At 43.6% G+C, this 12,280-nt stretch overlaps 1 protein-coding gene across 1 annotated transcript in view; it reads left to right on the plus strand.

The window, feature by feature from the left end:
• The window catches only part of Zbp1 (Z-DNA binding protein 1), a 34,254-nt gene that overhangs the window by 14,087 nt on the left and 7,887 nt on the right, over nt 1–12,280 (plus strand). The gene's annotated exons all lie outside the window — the stretch shown is intronic.

Consider the following 12,280-nt stretch of genomic DNA (forward strand, 5'->3'; position numbering starts at 1 on the left):
ACTGGACAAGCTGTGGCTTGTGAGTAGAGGGTTCCAGGCTTAGTCCTGCTTCAGGAATATGTGTATTCAGGGGCTCTGACTGACCCAGATCCCCCAAGCCCCTTCATTCTGCTTTTCTCTGTACTGGTAAAAATGACCTCTGACCCCAGTATGGCTGCCAGTGCAGGGAGACCTCCTTCCCCACTCAGCTGAAAGCCACCTCCTAACCAGTCACAGGCCAGAGCAATAAGACAGACACTTTCTTGATTGGCCACTAGTATTAAAAGGTTACCCCCAGTGGGTGGATAGGGGAATGGGGGGGTAATGGGAGACTTTTGGGATAGCATTGGAAATGTAAATGAGGAAAATACCTAATAAAAATATTTAAAAAGAAAAACAAAACAAACAAACAAAAAATGGCTACCCCCAGAGTCAGAGAGCCACTATGGCCACAGAAGCCGAGTCTGTGGGAAAGTGGAGGGCAGGGATGGGCCAAGGGTATACATGCAGACCTTGGAAGCCTTCAGGAAAGAGTTGCTGCACAGACAAGAGCCTCGGGAGACACTTGGGTGGAGAAACTGTGGCTCATAGCAAGGCTTACTCACTCTCAATCCCCTGGGGCCTCTGGGGCCTTTGCGGGCTGCACTGGGCCCTGGGGCTACAGAGAGTTGGGTATCAATGACACAGCTCAACAGGGATGCTTGCAAATGGACAATTTGCCTATGGAACCCAGGCTCGCAGCCTCTGATCCTCAGAACTGTGCTGAGGACTCTAAGTTCGGGTCTCTGAGGTCAGGTGAGGGAGGAAGTCTGAGACCCGAACCCGAACGTACTCTGTAGGGACACAACCTGACCAGAGCATGAAGGACAGCAACAGAGATGAGGGGGCACTTGGAGAGGAAAGAAAGCCAAAAAGCAAAGGAAACGGAGCTGGAAAGTTGGGCGAAGGAATCAAGGCCAGAGGTTGGCTTACCCGCAAATGTGTTCCGGGAAGCTGGGCCGTGGGGCTCGCTCGCTGTGGACCGGGTCCACAGTGGTGTGCTGCAGTCTCAAAAGCATGTTGCCTTGCATTGTCAAAGAAAGCTAAGTGCAGGGTGGCTGGCCCTTCCAGTCATCTTCCTTCTCCACCTTACCTGAAAAGCCAGAGGCGATCTCAGAACCTGCCAGAGGTCCACAGTTAAGCGGGCCCAGTGTTGATGGGGCACAAACTGCAGCTCCTGAGCGTGCCCACGCAGAGGCCTCGCTGCCCGGTGCCGTTTCCCCCTCTGCAATTAATTTCTCATAAACGCGCTGATAAAGCGCTACGTGGCTAATGGAGGCTGGAGGTGAAGGGCGAAGCCATCTCTCAGGAGAGGAAATTAATGAAGAGCCATTAAAAGCAAGAAGTGATTGAGTCAGCGGTCCTCAGCTCTCCAGCCCACCTGCCCCTCCCTCGGGGAGGAGAGAACTTAGCGTGGGGATGGCAGATGTGGTTCCACTCACCCTGAGTACTGAAGGGGCCTCACCTGTGCTTTCGGCGGCGGAAAGAGCTCACACTGGAAGGGGACACGGGAGTTCATTCCGGATCCTGTTGCTGTGGGGAAATGGATAGAATCAAGTATCCCAGAGACCCTAGGATACCGGGCTTCAGAAATGGCTGTATCCCGGCACTCAAGCTGTATGTTCAGCCTTCACGCGCAACAGCTTGTTTTCTGTGTGACTGCCAGTCACCTACAGTAGGGCCTCACCTGTTAGCAGAGACTTCAAGTAGGAAAATGTCCCACAGAGAACTCTGATGGGTTGGGAACAGGTTACGTGCTGATTCTTGAACCAATCGTGATTCCTGTGGCACCAAATTCACTCCCTGGTGGTAGTGAGGGGTGAAGTTTCCTTGTGAAGTGTGTTCCAGGAAAGAGGGAAGCAATTTTAGGCTGACAGAAACCAGGGTCCATTCCAGGTACAGCTGCGGATGTTTCTAGAAGCCCTCAGAATACAGAAAAAGTTTCTTTAAGAAGGGGGATACATCTTAACTCACAGTGGGGATAGTGAGGTGCTCTGAGCAGTGGCAAAGATTCAGGCTCAGCTGAGGACTCCCCGCCGGTCCAGGCTCCAAGGGTCTGAGACAAGAGGTGCCAGAGACTGGGTAGCTCAGAAAACAGCTCCTGTGACAGGGACCTCCCTCGGTCTCTGACACTTCTTGTCCCACACCAGAGCTTCCTCTTATGTATCGTCCGCAGAACTCTGGGGGTTGTGATGACTGACAAGACCTTTGGGGGCGGGTTTGCTTTCCACACTGACACTTGGCGCTGGGTGTGTACTCTGATATTCAACTGAAGTTTTATACTGCGTTGTGTGCACAGTGGGGAGTTGGGGCGAGTGGCCCGAAAATTGCAGAAAATCCTACTCCCTTTAGAGTATGTCTTTAAAAAGGCATTTTCAGGCAAACTGGAAATATGAAGGGCGGAGGTATTAGAAAGAATGACAGAGGTTTCTGTGGCCTCTGAGCTGTTGTGTCAGCACCCTTGGGGGAGGTTAACACCTATGAACAGTCAGCCTGGCACAGAATGCCCAGGGGGCAAGGATGGGAGCCTGCATGTCAGAGCGCAGAAGAGGAAACATTTTCAGTGTGGCATAAAGGCTGGAAGCAGTGATTCACAAAAAGTGTGCCAGACAGTATCCTGGATACTTGAACTGTCGTCTCCATAATGCCTAGATTCACCTGGGAAGAGAGTCTCAGATTTATCCAGGTCAGCATGTCTGTATGGGATTGTCTTGATTGAGTTAATAGAAATCCAAGCCCACTGTGGGCAGCACCATTCCCTAAGCCTAGCAAGTTGAACTGGGTAAGGGTAGAGAACTGTAACTGAGCACAAGCAAGCAAGCAAACATGCTTCCACTTCTCTCGGCCCTTGGCTGTGGATGTGACGACACCGATTGCTTCCCTGCCTTGACTTTCCCATAATGATGGACTGTGATCTAGAATGGTAAACTGAGTAAATCCTCTTACCTCCTAAGTTGTTTTCAGGGTTCTTTGTCATGGTACAGAAATGAAACTAGATCAGCTGGTAAAGTTTTACTTGTAAGACAGATATCAATGGGTGAGGGTGCAGATGTGTGTGTGTGTGTGTGTGTGTGCCTGCACACACATGTGAAAAGTTCCTAAGGGCAAGCTGTGGAAAGATGGAAACTTGTGAATTATATTTTAAAAGTCATTTTATTTCTCTAATTGGGAAGCTATGGACTTCTAGAGGGAAATACTCTACACTCTGATTGGTTCAAAGATCAGCATGTGACCCAGCTTAACCAATCAGAACCCTTGGAGGGACATTTTTTTTTTCCAACAGTATTTTACTTAGAGAAGCCTCTCTGCTCTTCAGCTCTTCAGGGCAACTCAGCCCTGGGTTGGGTAAACCCCAAACCCAGAAATGAGGAAGAGTTGGGGGCTGGAGAGATGGCTTGGTGATTAAGAGCACTTGTTGCTCCTGTAAGAACTGGAATTTACAACCCAGCACTCACCCGTCTCCTAAGAACCATTCATAACACCCATTCCAGGGGATCCTATGACTTCTTCTGACTTCCGCAGGCACCAGGCACGCACATGATGCACAGACGCAGATGCAGGCAAAGCACCCATATACATAAACTAAAAGAAATCGCCTTTAAGAAAAGACTTTAGACAAACAAAAGTGGTCATGCAAAGAAAGTTCTGGATTTCAAATGGTGGAGGAGGTCTCCACAGACACAGGTGCCACACACTTCCCTGCCCTGTGCCACTGCAGAGGGCTGGAGATGGGGCTGGAAGGGGAATCTGGATGCATTATGAGGACTGTTCTGCTGTGCTCCTGTCCTGGGAAGGGTCCGGAGCAGAAGGAAGATGCCGTGTGGGAAGGCAGGTGTTGTGTGGAGAACCAGCAGGGTGCTTACCGGGGTGCCGGGGGTTGGTGGGATGTGGGGAGACAGGCATGCGACTTGTTTGTTTGTAGGCTTGGTATAGACTAGAGTCACCTGGGAAGAGGGAATCTCACCGAGGAATTGAGGAATCGCCTCCATCAGACTGGCCTGGTGATTGAAGTGGGAGGGCCTAGCCTGGGCTGGTCTGCCTGGGATGTATAAGAAAAAAGGCTGAGCAAGCCAAGGGGATCAAGCCAGTAAGTGCTGTTTCTCCACAGCCTCTGCTTCAGTTCCTGCCTCCAGGTTCCTGTCTTAAGTTCCTGCCGCAACTTCTCTAGATGATGGATAGTTCCCTGTGACCTTTCCTAAGGAGGAAATCCGTAGGTTGTTTCATCACAGCAACAGAAAGCAAACTAAGAGAGAAGTTTTCTCCATTTTTCAAGCAGGGAAATGGAATTCGATAATTTAACACGTGTGTGGTGTGTGTGTGTGTGTGTGTGTGTGTGTGTGTGTGTGTGTGTGTGTCTTACTCAGGGTTTGTATTTCTGCACAAAACATCATGACCAAGAAGCAAGTTGGGGAGGAAAGAGTTTATTCAGCTTACACTTCCACATGGCTGTTCATCACCAAAGAAGGTCAGGACAGGAGTTCACACAGGGAAGGAACTTGGAGGCAGGAGCTGATGCAGAGGCCATGGAGGGATGCTGCTTACTGGCTTACTCAGCTTGCTTTCTTATAGAACCCAGGACTACCAGCCCAGGGATGGCACCACCCACAATGGGTTGGGCTCTACCACCCTTGATCACTAATTGAGAAAATGCCTTATAGCTGGATCTCATGGAGACATTTCCTCAATGGAAGCTCCTTTTTCTGTGATAATTCCAGCTGTGTCAAGTTGACACACCAAACCAGCCAGTACAATGTGTTTATTTTTTTATTTAAAAAAATATATATATGATGAAACAAACCCATCATATCAAATCTGGACAAAGCAAACAAAAGAGAAATGGCTCCAAGAGAAGGCACAAAAATCACTCCTTTACATACACACACACACACACACACACACACACACACACACACACACGAGTCCCATAAAAACACTCACCTGAAAGCCATTATATGTATGCAGAGGCTCTGGTGCAGAGCCAAGTCCCCTGGCTGTGGCTCTCTGTGTTTGTCCCCATTGCTGTAGGAGGAAGCTTCTCTGGTGATGGCCGGATAAGACACTGATCAGTGAATATGGCAGAGTGTCATCAGGCGTCATTTTATTAATACCTTTTCTTAGATCACTAGGATTTGGTTTTACCCTAGTTCTTTGAGCTATCTGAGCTCTAATTCTTGGTCACCCAAGCAGTGTGGAGTGATCCTTAAGTCAAGTCGGACATTGGTCACTCCCACAAGCTTTGTGCCACCACTGCCCTGACATAATTTGCAGGTTAGATTGTAGATCAAAGGTTCTGTGGTTGGGTTCGTGTTTATGGCTCTCTTTTGGTAGCCTGCAGAGTACCTTACCATACCAAAGACACTAGAATATGGGGGTAAAAATTGTATACAGACACGAGCTTGACATCTCCATGTGCAATGAGTTATGTGGGTGTTATCTTCTGCAGTGGGGTCTTGCTGTCAGTTTGTGGAGAGCAACCTACTCTCTTGGCAACAGGCTGGGTTGGGCGGTTTATTGGCTACCAACTCAATTGGATATAACCCAGTGCTGGTACTGGAAGCTTCATTTATTGACAAGAGATGGCCATTTGGGATTCCCTCTCCCCTTTATTATTTGAAGACTTAATTACTTAGCGGTTAAGAGCACTGACAGCTCTTCCAGTGGTCCAGAGTTCAGTTCTCAGCAACCACATGGTGGCTCACAACCATCTGTAATGGGATTCTATGCCCTCTTCTGGTGTGTCTGATGAGAGCTACGGTGTACTCATATAAAATAAATAAGCCTTTAAAAAAAAAAAAAGGAGAGATTTGCTGGGCAGTGACGGCACATACCTTTAATCCCAGCACTTGGGAGGCAGAGGCAGGTAGATTTCTGAGTTCAAGTCCAGCCTTGTCTACAGAGTGAGTGCCAAGACAGCCAGGGCTATACAGAGAAACCCTGTCTCAAACAAACAAACAAACAACCAGAAGCAAAACCAAAAAAGGGTACCCTCATATATGTCAGAAACTTTCCACTGCACCGGGTTTTCATACCACCCCTCAAACACCCCTCAACTCTAGCTGTCTCCCCCCACATTCCCTCCCTCTCCCTACATCCCTTCCCTCTCCCCACCTGATCCTCCACTTCCTGCCCCCAGCCCACCCATAAAATCTATTCTACCTCCCCCTCCCAGGGAGATCCGTGTGTCTCTCATAGTCCCTTCATCTACACATAACCTCTCTGAGTCTATGAATTGGAGATTAGTGTCTTGAGAATTCTCTTGCTGTGAAGAGACATTATGACCACACAGCTCTTACAAAGGAAAATGTCTAATTGGGGACTGGCTTACAGTTCAAAGGTTTAGTCCATTATTGTCATGGCAGAAAGCATGGCAGACATGGTGCTGGAGAAGTAGCTGAGAGTTCTTCATCTGGATCAGGCAGCAGGAAAAGAGAGTGAGCCACTAGGACTGGCTTGAGCTTCCGAAACCATAAAGCCCACCCCAGTGTCGTACTTCCTCCAACAAGAGCACACCTACTCCAACAAGAACATACCACCTAATAGTGCCACCCCCTGTGTGCCTGTGGAGGCCATTTCCATTCAAACCACCACACTTGCTTAATTATTTAATGGTTAATATCCGCATACAGCAAATACCTCACACAGGATGATATTTTTTCTAGTTCCATCCAGTTGGCTGCAAATTTCATGATGTCATTTTTTTTAACAGCTGTGTAATACTCCATTGTGTAAATGTACCACATGAGGTCCCATTAATTATTTGTTGATCTTAGTGCCTGATATATCAGTGTTCTGTCCAGAAAGTCTCCTGTACCAATGTGTTCAAGGCGATTCTCCACTTTCTTTTCTACCAGGTTCAGTGTATCTGGTTTTGTGTTGAGGTCTTTGATCCATTTGGAGTTGAGTTTTATGCATGGCAATGAATAGGAATCTATTTGTGTTCTTCTACATGCAGCCGTCCACCTTGACCCACACTCTTTGTTTAACCTGCTGTCCTTTTTTCCAGTATGCATTTTTTCACTTCTTTGTAAAAAGTCCAATGTTCATAGGTGTGTGGACTTATGTCTGGGTCTTCAATTCAGTTCTGTTGACCAATGTGTCTGTTTTTATGCCAGTACCATGTAGTTTTTATTATTTTAGCTCTGTAGTATAATTTGAGGTCAGAGATGATGATACCTCTATCAATTCTTTGGTTATTCAGGATTACTTTAGCTGGATTTTCTGTGTTTCCATATGAAAGCTGAGTATTGTCCTTTCCAGTTCTGAGAAGAACTTAGGATTTTGATAAGGATTACATTGAATCTGTAGGATGCTCATTTGTCAATGTTTAATCTTACTGATCCATGAGCATGGGAGATCTTTTCATCTTCTGATGTCTTCTTCAATGTCTTGAAGTTTTTATTATACAAGTCTTTAATATCTTTGGTTAGAATTATCCTAAGATATTTTTCCTTTTTTTTTTTTTTTTTGTCCATTTGTCATAGAGGAAAGCTACTCATTTCGGTGTTTTGATTTTGTATTCTATTATTTTGCTGAGAGTGTTTTTCAGCTGTAGAAGTTTCCTAGTGGGGTTCTTAGGGTCATTTATGTATAAAATCATTTCATCTGCAAATAGAGATACTTTGACTTCTCCCTTTCCTGATATCCTTCAGTTGTCTAACTGCTATAGCTAAGAATTCAAGTACTATATTGAATATATATTGGAGAGTGGACAACCTTAACTTGTTTCTGATTTTAGTGGAATTGCTTTGAGTTTCTCTCCATTTAACGTGGTGTTGGCTATAAGCTTGCTGTAAATCACCTTTATTATATTGAGGTATGTCTCTTATATCTCTAAACTCTCCAGTAATTTTTATCAGAAACGGGTGTTGGATTTTTTCAAATCTGTTTATAGTTTGCAAAATAATTTGAAGAGTATTGGCAATAATTCTTTTTGAATTCTGTGCTGAAATCCATCTGGCTCTGGGCTTTTTGGGGGGGTACACTTTTAATTACTGTTTCTATTTCACTTCAGTTATTGGTCTGTTTAAGGGCTTAACTTTGATATGTTATGTATATCAAAAAAATATATCCATTTATTTTAGGTTTTCCAGTTTGGTGGAAGACAAGTTTGAAAAGTATGTGCTATGACTCTTAGGATTTCCTCAGTGTTATGTCTCCCTTTTCATCTCTAATTTTTAAATTTAGATTTGTTTTCTACTTTTTAGTCAGATTGTTTAAGTTTATTGATCTTACTGATTTTCTCAAACAGAAAACTCAGTTTCATTGCTTGTCTTTTTGATATTGTTTCTATTTTATTGACATCAACCCTGTGGTTGATTATTTCTTGTGTATTTCTTGCCATCCACTCCTTTTGGGTACCATCTGCTTTTTTTTTTCTTGACCTTTCACATGTGTTGCTATCTTACCTGTAGCATATAGTGTCTCCTTGGTGCTATGAATGGCCTCTGTTGTGCCCCAAAAGTTTTGGTATGTTCTGTTTCATTTTCATTTCACTCAAAAATGTTCTTTTATTTTCCTTCTTAATTTTTATCTTGACTCATTTTTTATTTAATAGCAAGTTTTCAATTCCCATGAATTTGTACATTTTTTCTATTGCTGTTAATATCCAGCTTTGACCCATAAAGGTTAGATAGGATGCCAGGTGTTATTTCAACCTTCTTGTATCTGTTGAAACTTGCCTTGTGTCCAAGTACATGGCTAGTTTTGGAGAAAGGTCCATGAACTGCTGAGAAGAAGGTATATTCATTTTTGTTTGGGTGAAATGTTTTATAAGTATCTGCTAGGTCTATTTGGTTTACAACATCCTTTAGCTTCAACATTCTCTGCTAAGCTTTTATCTGGTTGACCTGTCTATTTGCCATGGAGAGTTATTTATGAGAGTGGTTATAAAGTCACTATCACTGTGTGAGGCTCAATATGTGATTTTAGCTGTAGCAGTGTTTCTTTCATAAACTTTTCTGCCTGTGTATTCATCACATAAATGTTGGAATTGTGAAATCTTCTCTGTGGGCTTCCCCTTTGCTGAGCATGTGGTGCCTCCCCTGTCTCTTCTGATTGGTTCTGGTTTGTAATCTATTTTGTCAGAGAATAAAATAGGTACACCTGCTTGCTTCTTGGATACATTTGCTTGGAATATCTTCATCCACCCTTTTATCCTGAGGTAATATCTATTATTTCTGTAAAGGCATGTTTCTTAGATACAGCAGAAAGATGGATTCTGTTTCCTGATCCCATCTGATCATTTGTGTCTTTTTATTAGAGAGTTGAGATGGTTAATATTGAGAGTTAGCAATGATGGTGTCTATTGATGCCTGTTAATTTGTTGTTTATGGTGTGTGTCCCACCCTGATTTACTGGTCTGGGGTTATTCTTTGTGTTTTCTTGAGTGTGGTTAACCTGTTCATATTGAAGTTTTTCTTCTAGTGCTTTCTGTACAGCTGGATTGGTAAACAGATACCGCTTAAATTTGGTTTCATCATGTAATATTTGTCTTTCTCTGTCTATTGTGGTTGATAGTTTTGTTGGGTATAGTAGGCTGGGCTGGCTTCTGTGATCTCTTAGAATTTGTAGAATATCTATCCAGACTTTTCTGGCTTTTAGGGTTTCCAATGATAAACTTGGTGTTATGCTAATGAATCTGTCTTTATATGCTATTTGGTCTTTTTCCATTTCTGCTTTAATATTCTTTGTTCTATATGGTCAGTGTTTTATTACGTGCCATGGGGAATTTTTCTTCTGGTTCATTCTATGTGGTGTTCTGTGTGCTTTTGTACCTTGATATGTGTCTCTTTCTTTAGGTTAAAGAAATGTTCTTCTATGATTTTGTTGAAAATATTTTCCATGTCTTTACATGAGTTTCTTTTCATTCTTCTATTCATAGATTTGGTCTTTTCATAGTATCTCAGTTCCTGGATGGGTTTGTTGTTGTTGTTGCTTTGTTTTGTTTCTGAATTGGTTTGGGGGGTGGTTTTGGTTGGTTGGATGGTTGGTTGGTTTTTTTGTTTTTTTTTTTTTTTTTGTTGTTGTTATTGTTGATTGGTTGGTTGGTTGGTTGGTTGAACATTTTCTTTGACCAAGATATTCGTTCATTCTACCTGTCTTCAACACCTGAGATCCTTTCTTCCCATCTTGTACTTAATTGGTGAGGCTTACCTCAGAAGTTTTTGTTTGACTTTCTAAGTTTTTCATTCCCAGTTTTACCTTGGTTTTTTTTCCCCATGATTCCACTTTTATTTTTATGTGTTGAATTGTCGTCATAATTTCATTCCCCCATTTATTGTGTTTTTGCAGACTTCATTAAGGGATTTATCCTTATCCTCTTTAAGGTCCTCGATCATTTCATAATAGCTATTTTGACATCTTTCTCCTGTGCTTCAGCTGTATTGCATTTCTCAGAGCCCACTGGAGTAAGGTTGCTGGGCTCTACTGGAGACATATTGTCCTGGCTGTTATGGTGTTTTTATGCTAGCATCTGGGCTTGGGACAATTGAGGTCATTTTAGGTGTTGATGTCTGGTCTTGTCTTTGTTGGATGGATGTTCTGTTCCTTGGTTTCAGTTATGTTCTCTGGATCTTAGGAAAGTGTGATAGTTGTGGGTTGCCTGATAGGGATGCTGGTGGGTGGCAGAGAGGAATAAAGGTGGGCTGGGAGAAAAGGCCGAGAGGGGTCCCAGGAAGAGCTAAGGGATCCTGTTCACAGGTAGAGGCAGCGTTCCCAGGGAGTTGGGGATGTGGTAGAATGAGGGGCTCCTGCCAGTCAGACAATGCATTATTTGGAGAGACAGGTATGAAAGGACTGGGGGACCCTGGGTCTGAACCCAAAGTGAGTCTCTGGGGAATGGAGATGAAGTGGACACATGTGTTGGTTAGGGTTTTACTGCTGTGAACAGACACCATGACCAAGGCAATTCTCCTAAGAACAACATTTAATTGGGACTAACTTACAGGTTCAAAGGTTTAGTCCATTATCATCAAGGCAGGAATATGGCAGCATCCAGGCAGGCATGGTGCAGGAGGAGCTGAGAGTTCTGCATCTTCATTTGAAGGCTGCTAGCAGAATACTGACTTCCAGGCAGCTAGGATGAGGTTCTTAAAGCCCACGCCCACAGTGACAAACCTACTACAACATACTCACCAAAGGAAAAATCTACCAAAAGGACATTTTAATTCTTAACTTCTATGCCCCAAACACAAGGAACCCAAGTATATAAAAGAAACATTATTACAGTTTAAATCACATGCCAACCCTCACACACTTAAAGCGGGAGGTTTCAGAAGGCCCATTCTCACCAACAAATCATCTAGACAAAAACTAAACAGAAGTGGGTGTGGTGGTGCATGCCTTTAATCCCAACACTCAGGAGGCAGAGGCAGGCGGATTTCTGAGTTCGAGGCCACCCTGGTCTACAGCGTGAGTTCCAGGACAGCCAGGGCTATACAGAGAAACCCTGTCTTGAAAAAAACAAAACAAAACAAAACAAAAAACAAAACAAAAACTAAACAGAGAGATGCTGTTGGAGCTAGATGATGTGATAAACCAAATGGTGCTGACAGATATCTATAGAACATTTCACCCAAACACAAAAGAATGTACGTTCTTCTGTGTACCTCATAGAACTTTCTTCAAAACTCACACACTCAGACACAAAGCAAGCCTCAACAGATGCAAGAATATTGACGCAACCTCCTGCGTCCTCTCAGACCACCACAGATTGAAGCGGAGTATCAACAACAACAGAAACAATAGAAAACTTAGCAAGCTCATGGGAATTGAACAACTCTTTAATGGATAATAATAATAATAATAATATAATTCAAGATAGACGTAAAGAAATGAAAGACTTCTTACAAGTCAATAGAAATGAAGGCAGCATACCCAAACTTAAGGAACACAGTGAAAGCAGTGCTAAGAGAAAAGTTCGTAGCACTAAGTGCCTACATCAAAGAAGGGAGGGTGATCTAATGTTAGTAAGTAGCAGCACACCTGAAAGACCTACAACAAAAAGAGCTATCATCCAAAAGTAAAAGGCAAGAAATAATTGATCCAATAAAAACAAAGAGAACGATACAAAGTATCCATAAGCAATGAGCTGGTTCTTTGAGAGAATCAGTAAGACAGACAAACCCTTCTCCAAATTAACTAAGGGCAGAGAGAGCATATTCAAATTAAGAAAACAAACTAAAAGGGGAACAAAACAACAGACACCAAGGGAATCCAGAGAACCGTAAGGATGTACTGTTGGGGGCCGGCCAGCAGCCCGCAA

The sequence above is a fragment of the Mus caroli genome, unplaced genomic scaffold (assembly GCF_978045245.1).
Source record: "Mus caroli unplaced genomic scaffold, Mus_caroli_1 scaffold_2, whole genome shotgun sequence".
NCBI lineage: Eukaryota > Metazoa > Chordata > Mammalia > Rodentia > Muridae > Mus > Mus caroli.